Source organism: Balaenoptera physalus, assembly GCF_965194825.1.
Source record: "Balaenoptera physalus genome assembly, chromosome: 16".
NCBI lineage: Eukaryota > Metazoa > Chordata > Mammalia > Artiodactyla > Balaenopteridae > Balaenoptera > Balaenoptera physalus.
Window position 1 is genome coordinate 80,255,685 of NC_138898.1, and position 10,988 is coordinate 80,266,672.

The following is a 10,988-nucleotide window of genomic DNA, read 5'->3' on the forward strand; positions in this document are numbered from 1 at the left end:
TGGGAACAAAACAGTAGGAGGTGGAAAGGGAGCAAGTAAAAGCCAAGTAGTCCCTGTAAATCCTAGTAAAAGGGTGTGGTCAACCAAGACGATCTGTCTTCTGAGTACCAAAAGACACAAAGATGGACAACTCTCATATTTCATTCTGAGGCTGCCTCCCGTACAGGGCAGACGCAAGTTTGGCAGGTCCTAGGACGACTGGGAGCCACTTGTGGATGATGGACCATGGGATGAAATCGGCCCTCAACCACTATAAACCTGCCTTCACCACCAAGGCACGAGGGGAAGAGCACCATCGTTGCTGCCTGTATGAGCCTCACTTCTCCCCGCAGCCCACCGTGTCACATCCACACACATCCCTTCAGAAAAGCTGAAGAAGAGGGAGCCCTAGTTTATCAACCCAACATACTGCAAATCTAATTAAAAGTCAAATACACAATACTCTCTTCAAAATCCAAATGTTCTTTACAGAAACATCAAGGAGGAAGGGAGCAGAGTGGAATGGCCCCACAAAGGTAATCAGAATTCATCTTCCGGGACTCATACCAATTACTCGCAGCTCATTATCAGCGCTCTGAGTAGTAGGGGAACACCTAGAGACCACATCATTAGCGTCCTACACATTCATTATGCCACAAATGGAAACACCATAACAAAGCAACCCTGGTATTCAGGGAAAGATAAAGTTTCAGTCCCTAGTTCCAATACACTTAAGTCTTTTCAAGTTTTCAGCAAAAATGCTGTTGAACCTGGGGGAAAGTTGCAGGCTGGTTCTTTCCACATGAAACTATAACCTAATAATTAATAAAACTGAGCATTACTCTCTTTCAGTATATACAATTAAGAGTCTTAAAAACCCTTGGAAAATGGTTTACGCTCACCTTTTTAGTTTTGACAACACAAGGTAAATGGTGCTTTTGATAAGCATGATTCAGTATGCACGAAAACAATAATCAAATTAGCTGCATAAAAGTTCTGTCTCTTTCCATAAGCCAGCTGAAATGAGGAATAAAACCTCCCAAAGCAAAGCTAATAAAACAATAAAGAAGAAGAAGTTAAACTGTACAATGTGAACTTTTGAAGGATATTACCATGAAACCACCTCTGGAAAGAAAAGTTCTTCCCACATCAGCCAAAGTTATAAAATACATCTGAGGGAAAGCCTTGCCTGCCAAAGGAGGGCAGGCATTTACCTCATTTATTTGCAGGGCTTTGGTTTGGAATGTGAATGTCAAAAGGAACATCACAGGAAGAGGAGAAATAGAAAAGGAAAGATTATTTGTTTTGTCATTTAAATTCTGTTTTATGGTTAGTCTCTAACCATTTCTTTTTAAAAGCCTACAAAGTGGTTTCTGGTTCAGAACACCCACTGTATTTAATCGAGGGATTCCTGAAGGCAGGTGGAGAAGATCAGGTTCCACTGACCCCGGCTCAGCCACGCTTCTTTCTGAGTTATGAGGAGGATTGTTATGCTAAGAGGAGAGGGTCAAGACCCTTTCAACGGAAACACCACAAACCAGTTTTAGGATTTAAAGCACATATAGGCTGAGATAGTCCAGGAGGCAGAAGTACAATTATCCTATTATGTTGCTATCTGCCCATTTCATTCAACAGATAGAGAAGAACCATTTACTCTTATCTGTGAGAATACTTTACTGCAGAAGATATAACAAAGTTAACATGTTTGTGGAACTCATTCTTAAGGAGCTTACAAACTAGTAAAGTAGTTCATAAAGTCAAAAGAGAAGAATAAAGGAAAGCTTTACAGAGGCAGTAGCTTTTGAAGCACTTGCCAAAGGAATGGTGACAGTGGAACATGTAGAAATGGAAGGTATTCGACATATAGGGAGCAGTGAGAACAAGTCACAGAAGCAGGAAAGCACTGGGTGCTTAGGAAGAACAGCCAATGATTAAATTTGGTCTAGGAGCAGTTCCTAAACTCGATCAGGTTACAAAGCACCTGGAATTCATGATGCTCTCTGCAAAACAAGAAGCTATTTGTAGAGCTTTATAGAATAATGAAATATTAATCCCTCTTAAGAAGGAAGAACAATCTAATGTATGTTTAAAAGCATATGCGCAAAGAAATGGAAGAAATAATTTAAATTCCATTAATGTTTACACTGTCTATTTTTTTAGGAAAAGAACACAATTACTTGACTTTTATAGATAAATATTTTGGTTCAGGTTGCAGAGCACCAACGTTTTAGCAGGAACACAGCTATTTCCAGCCTCGTGAAATGGGAGATTACGTACCAAACTTAATCTTGAACTGATCACAATGACAAAACTAAATAAAATGAATTTTAAAATACCCTTCTAATCTATATCCACGGTCAGATAATAAGCAATATTCAGGCCAAAAATAAAGCAAAGAGAGGAAAAAAAAAATTGTAGTTCCTGCCTTAAGAATATTTACCAAGCTGGGCTAAAATTTAGCCTTGGTTTCAAGTCCTCATAAATCTAGGGATCAAGAGCAAAGCACAGGGCCCACCTACAACAAGAAATCTAACAGGAGACTTCCCAACAGAACTGGACATGAAAGACCCACACATTCAGTGCCAGGTGAACAAGAAATGAGCTATTATGCCCCTTGAGTAAAAATTCAATGAAAATTTCCCATCTCAAATATTACTGTGGAGAAAAAATACTCTTTTGATAATTCATAATGACAAGCTAACCCTCATATAGATTTAAAGCCTTAATTTACATGTAGTGGTCTGAAAAACTTCAATCCAAGATTATAAAAAGGTCCCACATTGGTAGTTCTGACAGAGAAATGAAAGAATCAAATGCCTGTTAAAGCCACCTTTATTCCAGGTGTCAAAGAATTCTTACAAATAAAGTTCCAGGAAAAATAAGCAACTCACAATCAATCACCAAACAAGTAAGGAAACAAACGCCGTGAGTGAAACCTAGCAGATACAATGAACAGATACATTAATCAACGTTAATACTTTAGATATTGGAATTTCAGACATGGAATTTAAAATAAGTATGTTTAAATCTTCAGGGAGAAGAAGAATCTTAAAAAGAGTTAACAGTTTTGAAAAAGAAGAAAAGAGAATTTTTTTTATGGTTCCCAGGATGAAGGCAGGGTAGATATAAAATGATTGCTTATAATGCCAGAAAGCAGGAAAGTGCTCAAAACAATAATATGAACACAAGGACACAGGGGTCAGTTTAGATATATCTACCACTGGTCAAATTTAGGACAACTGTACTAAAACAATTAAGTATAGTAATGAACTCAAGACTGCTGAGAAAAATGGGAATTCATAAATTTATATTGACTAAATAAATTTTAAAAGGGGGAAAAAGAAGCCAAAGCAATCTTGAGGGAAAAAAACAGAGCTGGAGGAATCAGACTTCCTGACTTCAGACTATACTACAAAGCTACAGTAATCAAAACAATATGGTACTGGCACAAAAACAGAAATATAGATCAACGGAACAGGACAGAAAGCCCAGAGATAAACCCACGCACCTATGGTCAACTAATCTATGACAAAGGAGGCAAGAATATACAATGGGGAAAAGACAGCCTCTTCAATAAGTGGTGCTGGGAAAACTGGACAGCTACATGTAAAAGAATGAAATTAGAACACTCCCTAACACCATACACAAAAATAAACTCAAAATGGATTAGAGACCTAAATGTAAGACTGGACACTATAAAACTCTTAGAGGAAAACATAGGAAGAACACTCTTTGACATCAATCACAGCAATATCTTTTTTGACCCACCTCCTAAAGTAATGGAAATAAAAACAAAAATAAACAAATGGGACCTAATGAAACTTCAAAGCTTTTGCACAGCAAAGGAAACTATAAACAAGACAAAAAGACAACCTTCAGAATGGGAGAAAATATTTGCAAACGAATCAATGGACAAAGGATTAATCTCCAAAATATATAAACAGCTCATGCAGCTCAATATTAAAAAAACAAACAACCCAATCAAAAAATGGACAGAAAACCTAAATAGACATCTCTCCAAAGAAGACATACATATGGCCAAGGGGCACATGAAAAGCTGCTCAACATCACTAATTATTAGAGAAATGCAAATCAAAACTACAATGATGTATCATCTCACAACAGTCAGAATGGGCATCATCAGAAAATCTACAAACAATAAATGCTGGATAGGGTGTGAAGAAAAGGGAACCCTCTTGCACTGTTGGTGGGAATGTAAATTGATACAGCCACTATGGAGAACAGTATGGAGGTTCCTTAAAAAACGAAAAACAGAATTACCATATGACCCAGCAATCCCACTATGGGGCATATACACGTAGAAAACAATAATTCAAAAAGACACATGCACCCCAATGTTCACTGCAGCACTATTTACAATAGCCAGGTCATGGAAGCAACTTAAATGCCCATTGACAGACAAATGGATAAAAAAGATGTGGTACATATATACGATGGAATACTACTCAGCCATAAAAAGGAACAAAATTGAGTCACTTGTAGAGACATGAATGGACCTAGAGACTGTCATATAGAGTGAAGTAAGTCAGAAAGAGAAGAACAAATATCATATATTAACGCATATATGTGGAATCTAGAAAAATGGTACAGATGAACCGGCTTGCAAGGCAGAAATGGAGACACAGATGTAGAGAACAAACGTACGGACACCAAGGGGGGAAAGTGGGGGGGGTGGTGGTGGTGGTGGGATGAATTGGGAGATTGGGATTGACATATATACACTAATATGTATAAAATAGATAACTAAAAAAAAAAAAAAAAAAAGGAAAACAGCTCTTATATTAGAATACCAAAGACTGGAAGATTTGGAGGGAGCGGTAGAATTTTTAAAAAATCATCATTTTATAACCATTCTGGTAAAGACTGGATCAGGCAAGAATCATCAATAAATGCTAAACAGTGGGAGAAATTTTGATGATGAATAAGCTGCTTGATTGATCTGAAAGTGTCTGTTAGAAACTGCTTACTAGTACCAGTGGTGAAAAAACAGTAATTATACAGTGGAAAAAACAGATAACACCTTGACTGGATAATCAAAATAAGTATCATCAATGAGGGACAGATGGATATTATAGGTCTCGGCATGTGATACTCTGAGGAAGAAGCATCACTTATGTAGCATCCTAGCCAAGAACGCATAACCTCAATATAACTATGAACATCAGACAAGCCCCAAAGGAGAAACATTCCATCTCAGAAAAAGGGGTGGGGAAGGAGATGAGGACTGTATTCTTTAAAAATGCCAATGTTAAAAGACAAGACAAGACCATAGAAATGTTCCAGATTAAAGAAGGCTAAAGAGAGACAACTAAATGTAATACCTGACACTAGACTGTATCTTGTATTGAGGGGAAAAAAATGCAATAAAGAATAATGTTAGGTCAACTAGCAAAATTGGAATACAGACAGTAATTAGATGAAAGTATTGTACCAATGCTTTATTTACTGAAATTGATAATTATACTGAGATTATGTAAGGGAACAGTCCTGTTCTTAAGAAATATAAACTGAATTATTTAAGGCAAAATGTTGTATGCAATCTGTACTCAAATGGTTCAGGAAAAAAGTGTATATGAGAAAGGAAAAGCAAATAATAATGCACATGGGATAAAATGACAACTGGTAAATCTGAGTAAGACATGCAAAAAGAAATTTAAACTTAGATGCAACACAGTTAAGCTTCAGAACACAGAAAACGATATAAAGACTTAAAAGCAGGCAGAGAAGGAACACATTACATTCAATGGAGCAAATAATTAAACAGCAGCTGATATTTCAACCACAACAGTACAGAATCTTCAAGACACTAGAATGATGTCTTCAGTGTCTAAAAGAAAACAGTCAACCTAAAATTTAATACAGTAAAAAATATCTTTCCAGGTAAAGAAATCTCTAAAGAATATATAGGATTACGTAAAATGAAAATAATCCAAGATGGAGAGTATGATATACAAGAAAACATGAAAGGCATAAAATGGGGAAATGCATGGTCAAATCTAAACAAACAAAAGTTATATCATAATTTTTTAAAATAATAAATGATAAATAGTAATGAAGATGATGATTATAATAACTGCCGGGGTTAAACAACAGAATTAAGATATAACATAAGGAACAGGAATGCGAATGATGCGATTGTGTTCAAAGTTCCTTGTATTAATCAATGTATTTCTTCTCCTCCTAAATAACTTAAGACTTTGGTAAGTTCCTATAAAATTGACAGAGTAACCATCAAAAGGATTGAAATAGTGTACATAATTTCTAAAAAAACTGAGAGGAAAATTGAGAAAAAATAATCAATTCAGAACAAAGCAAGGAATGAAAGGAAAAAGAAATATAGAAAAGGCAGAAAACAAAAGCATAAAATAAGTTCAAATTTATCAGTAATTGCAATGAATGTAAATGGGCTAAAAGCTGCAGTTAAAAGACAAAGATTATCAGATCAGATTGGCTTAAAAAAAATCAATCTATGGGGGACTTCCCTGGTGGTCCAGTGATTAAGAATCTCCCTTCCAATTCAGGGAACGTGGGTTCAATCCCTGGTCAGGGAAGTAAGATCCCACATGCCATAGGGTAACTAAGCCCACGCACCACAACAAAGACCCGCACACCACAACAAAAGATCCCACATGCCGCAACAAAGACCCCACATGCTGCAACTAAGACCCGATGCAGCCAAATAAATGAACAAATAAATAAATATTGTTTTTAAAAAATCCATCTATGCAGTGCTTTAAGAGAGTGCTCCTAAAACGTAAGGAGACAAAAGAGTCATGAGTAAAAAGGTCTTTTAAAAAAAAAAAAATCAGGGAAATAGCAACTAAAAGTATGCTGCTGTAGCTCTAATAAAATCAGGCTAAAAAGACTTTAAAGTAAAAAAAAATTCTATAGATTAAAAAAGTCATCACGGACTTCCCTAGTGGCACAGTGGTTAAGAATCCACCTGCCAATGCGGGGGTCACGGGTTCGAGCCCTGGTCTGGGAAGATCTCACATGCTGCGGAACAACTAAGCCCGTGCGCCACAACTACTGAGCCTGTGCTCTAGAGCCCGCGTGCCACAACTACTGAAGCCCACATGCCTAGAGCCTGTGGTCTGCAACAAGAGAAGCCACTGCAATGAGAAGCCTGCACACCACAACAAAGAGTAGCCCCCGCTCGCCACAACTAGAGAAAGCCCACGTGCAGCAACGAAGACCCAATGCAGCCAAAAATAAACAAATAAATAAATTTATTTAAAAAAAAAGTTACCACAATAATAAATTACTCATTTCCTCAGCAGGACCTGACAATTCTAAAAATATATGTAATCTTACATAACCTCAAGAAAAGAAATACACATATATGGCAAAATTTGAGAGAACTACAGTGCACAGTCATGCTGAAAGATTTTAACACCCCTCTCTCAGTACTTGATATATCAATCAGAATAATAAGTACAAATATATATAATTTCAACAACAAAATTAACATGCTTGATTTACTGTACATATAAATAATACTAAATTCAATAATTTCAGGGTATATCTGTATATTTTTTCAAATTCTCATAGACTACTTAAGAAAACTAACACCATACTGAACCACAGAGTAAGTCTCAACAAATTACAAAGGATTAGCATCATATTGACCATGTTCCTAGCAACAGAAAGAAAAAAAATCTAAAAATATATATCTAAAATCAAGAAATATACTTTAAATGTAGATAAAAGAAGGAATCATACAGAAAAATAAAAATGTTTTAATCAAAGAATACCAAAAATACGACATACATATAAAAATTTGTGAAATGAAGCTAAAGCAATACTCAGAGAAAAATTTACAGCTTTAACTTATATATATTTAAAAAAAGGATAAAAGGCTAAAAATTAATGACCTATGCGTCCATCTCAAAAATTTAAAAAACCAAACAATTAAACCTAAACAGGTTGGAAAAAATAATAAAGCCATGAGCAAAAACTAAAATTAAAGAAGATACAACAGAGTATATAAACAAAGAAGAAAAGACACAAGGCTAAAGTTGGTTCTATGAAGAGGCTAAAAAAGCTCTTGCTAAATTCTTAGCAAGAAAAATCAAGAAAAAACAAATAACCAAAAAAATGTAAATAGCACAATTAAGAGGATATGCAGGAGGAGAATTAATTAGAAACAGTAGATGTTAAAACAGTAACAGAGGGTATTTAAATTATTTAATAAATTTGAAAGCCTCAATGAAATGGAAACATTACTGGAAATATAAAACAATAAAACTGATGCAAGAAGGAATAAAATATTTGAATGAAATTCTAACAAAGAAATTGATAAATTAAAAAAAAAATACTTTATAAAGAAATTCCAGTCTCAGATGGTTTAAACCAGGAGTTGCCCACCGGCAAATCTGGCCTGCTGTCATTTTTGTAAATAAAGTTTTATTGAAACACAGCCACACTCACTCATTATGTATTGCCTTTGGCTGCTGTCACAATACAATGAGAGAATTGAGGACCTGCAGCAGAGACCATGTGGTTCACAGAGTCTAAATTATTTACTATCTAGCACTGTACAGAAAAAGTCTAACAACTTTTGGTTTAAACAGCAAATTCTATTGAACACCAAAGGCAGAAATAATTCCACTCTGCAACTCATTTTATTAGGTGAATATAGCCTTGATAACAACCCTCACAAAGACAATTTGAGAAAAAAAAAATTTTACTCATGAACATAGATGAAAAAGTCCTAAATGAAATGTCAGAAAACTAAATCCAGCATTGTGTGAAAAATACAATACATCATTATCAATTTGGGTTTAACTGAGGAAATTACAGATTGATTTAACATTAGAAAACCAATTGTTGTATTTTATCACAGTAACAGATTAGGGGAAAATCATATCATTTCAATAATGCAGAAAGCGTATAATAAAATTCAAGAGCATTCATGACAAAAATTAAATCTTAACAAACTAGAAATAGAAGGGAACTTACATAATCTGATAAAGGCTATCTGAAAACAAAACAAAGCAAAAAATGTACACCTTACATCATGGGAAACGTTCATAGTGCTTCTTTTAAGATTAAGGAGAGGAATCCGGCTATCACTATTTCTATTTGACATTTTACTTAATGTCCTAGGTAAATAGATAAACTAAGAAGAAAAACAAGTAAAAGATTAGAAAAGAAACAAAACTGTCATTTTATATATATATATATATATATATATAAAAACATGACTATGTACATAGAAAATCCAGATGAAGCTGCAAAAAACTTACTAGAATTAGTAAGAGTTTGGCAAGGCTATTAGATTCACAATCAATACATAAAACTCCAATGCATTTTTATATACCAGCAATAAATTTTACATGTAACTTTTTTTGTGGTAAAACATATGTAACAAGAAATTTATCATTTTAACCATTAAATATACAGTTCAGTGGCATTAAGTATGTTGATAGTGTTGTGGAACCGTCACAATCATCCATCTCTAGAACTTTCATCTCCCCAAACTGAAACTTCATGTTCATTAAACAATAATTCCCCATTCCCTCCTCCCCCGACCCCTAATAACCAACATTCATTAGTGACTGGCTTGTTTCACTTAGTATAACATCCTCAGGAGTCATCCATGTTACAGAATATGTCAGAATTTCCTGCTTTTTAAAGGCTGAATAATATTCCATTATACAGATATACCATATTTTGTTTATCCATTCATTAGTCAATAGATATCTGGATTATTTCCACCTTTTGGTTATTGTGAATAGTGCTGCTATGAACATTGGTATACAAATATCTATTCAAGTCCCTCCTTTAAATTCTTTTGGGTATATACCCAGAAGTGGAATTTTTATAAATGTAACATTGGAAAATATTATTTGCAATAGTATAAAAAATCAAGGACCTATGAAAAATTCTAACAGAAATGTGCAAGTATATTATAAAGAAACATGTAGAGAAAATTAAAAACTTCATGGAACTCCAAAAAAAGAAGTTTTAAATAAACGAACAGAAATATTACGTTCAAGGATTAGAAGAGGCAATATCATAAAGATGTCAATTCCTTCTAAATTCCTCAATAAGTAATGCAATTCCAATGAAAATACAACATTTTTTCAGGATTTGGGACTTGATAAGCTAATTCTAAAATTTACATGGCAGAGCAGTGAGCCAAGAATCACCAAGACATCCCTGAAAATGTATGTGCATGAGGTGTGGGGAGGGAGTTTGACTTAAAAGATAATAAACACTGTTTAAAAGTTATAGTAATTACAACAGTATAGTGTTAGTATTTGTATAAAGTGACTAATGGAAAAGAAAGCTCAGAAACAAACCTATGTAAATTTGGAGACTTTATTTACAACAGAGTTGGTCCCTCAGATCACTGAGAAATGAACAGACTATTTAATACATTGTGGTAGTGTACATGCTTCACCATATGGAGAGAAATAAAATTGAACCCTTATCTCACACTATACACAAAAATTAATTCTTCATGGATTAATTAAACGTGAAAGATAAAACTAGAACACTTTAGACAACAGTATAGAATGCTTTTAGGACATTAGAGTAGAGAAGAATTCTTAAAACAAGATATAAAACATACAAACTACACAGAAAAAGTGGTAAATTCAACTAATTTAAAATTAAGAATTTCTAGTCATCAGAAGATACCATGAACAGAATGGGTAAAAAAGTTACAATCTGGGAAATGATTTGCAACACATATTATTCACAAAGTATTCGTGACCAAAATATATAAAACACTCTTATAATTGAATAAGAGAAAGTCCAACATCAAAATAAAAGCATGGAAAAAAGATCCAAAAAAGCATGCTCAGAAGAGGCAAAAAAGTTAAAATTAAAATGACAACAATGGGGCTTCCCTGGTGGCGCAGTGGTTAAGAATCCACCTGCCAATGCAGGGGACACGGGTTTGATCCCTGGTCCAGGAAGATCCCACGTGCCGCGGAGCAACTAAGCCCGTGCACCACAACTACTGAGCCTGTGCTCTA

The 10,988-nt window shown here is 34.7% G+C and overlaps 1 protein-coding gene and 3 long non-coding RNA genes across 9 annotated transcripts in view; 2 read left to right on the plus strand and 2 right to left on the minus strand.

Moving 5' to 3' along the window:
• Window positions 1–10,988, minus strand: part of AUTS2 (activator of transcription and developmental regulator AUTS2) — a 1,112,861-nt gene that overhangs the window by 486,574 nt on the left and 615,299 nt on the right. The window lies entirely within an intron of this gene.
• The window catches only part of LOC309646275, a 638,120-nt gene that overhangs the window by 355,383 nt on the left and 271,749 nt on the right, over window positions 1–10,988 (plus strand). The window lies entirely within an intron of this gene.
• The window catches only part of LOC309646301, a 266,260-nt gene that overhangs the window by 81,472 nt on the left and 173,800 nt on the right, over window positions 1–10,988 (plus strand). The gene's annotated exons all lie outside the window — the stretch shown is intronic.
• LOC309646298 overlaps window positions 1–10,988 on the minus strand; it is a 58,174-nt gene that overhangs the window by 21,780 nt on the left and 25,406 nt on the right. Inside the window, exon 2 of the long non-coding RNA XR_014255263.1 lies at window positions 1–10,972. This exon is cut by the window's left edge and continues 21,780 nt beyond it. This is a non-coding gene — a long non-coding RNA (uncharacterized lncRNA). The remainder of the gene's footprint in view (window positions 10,973–10,988) is intronic.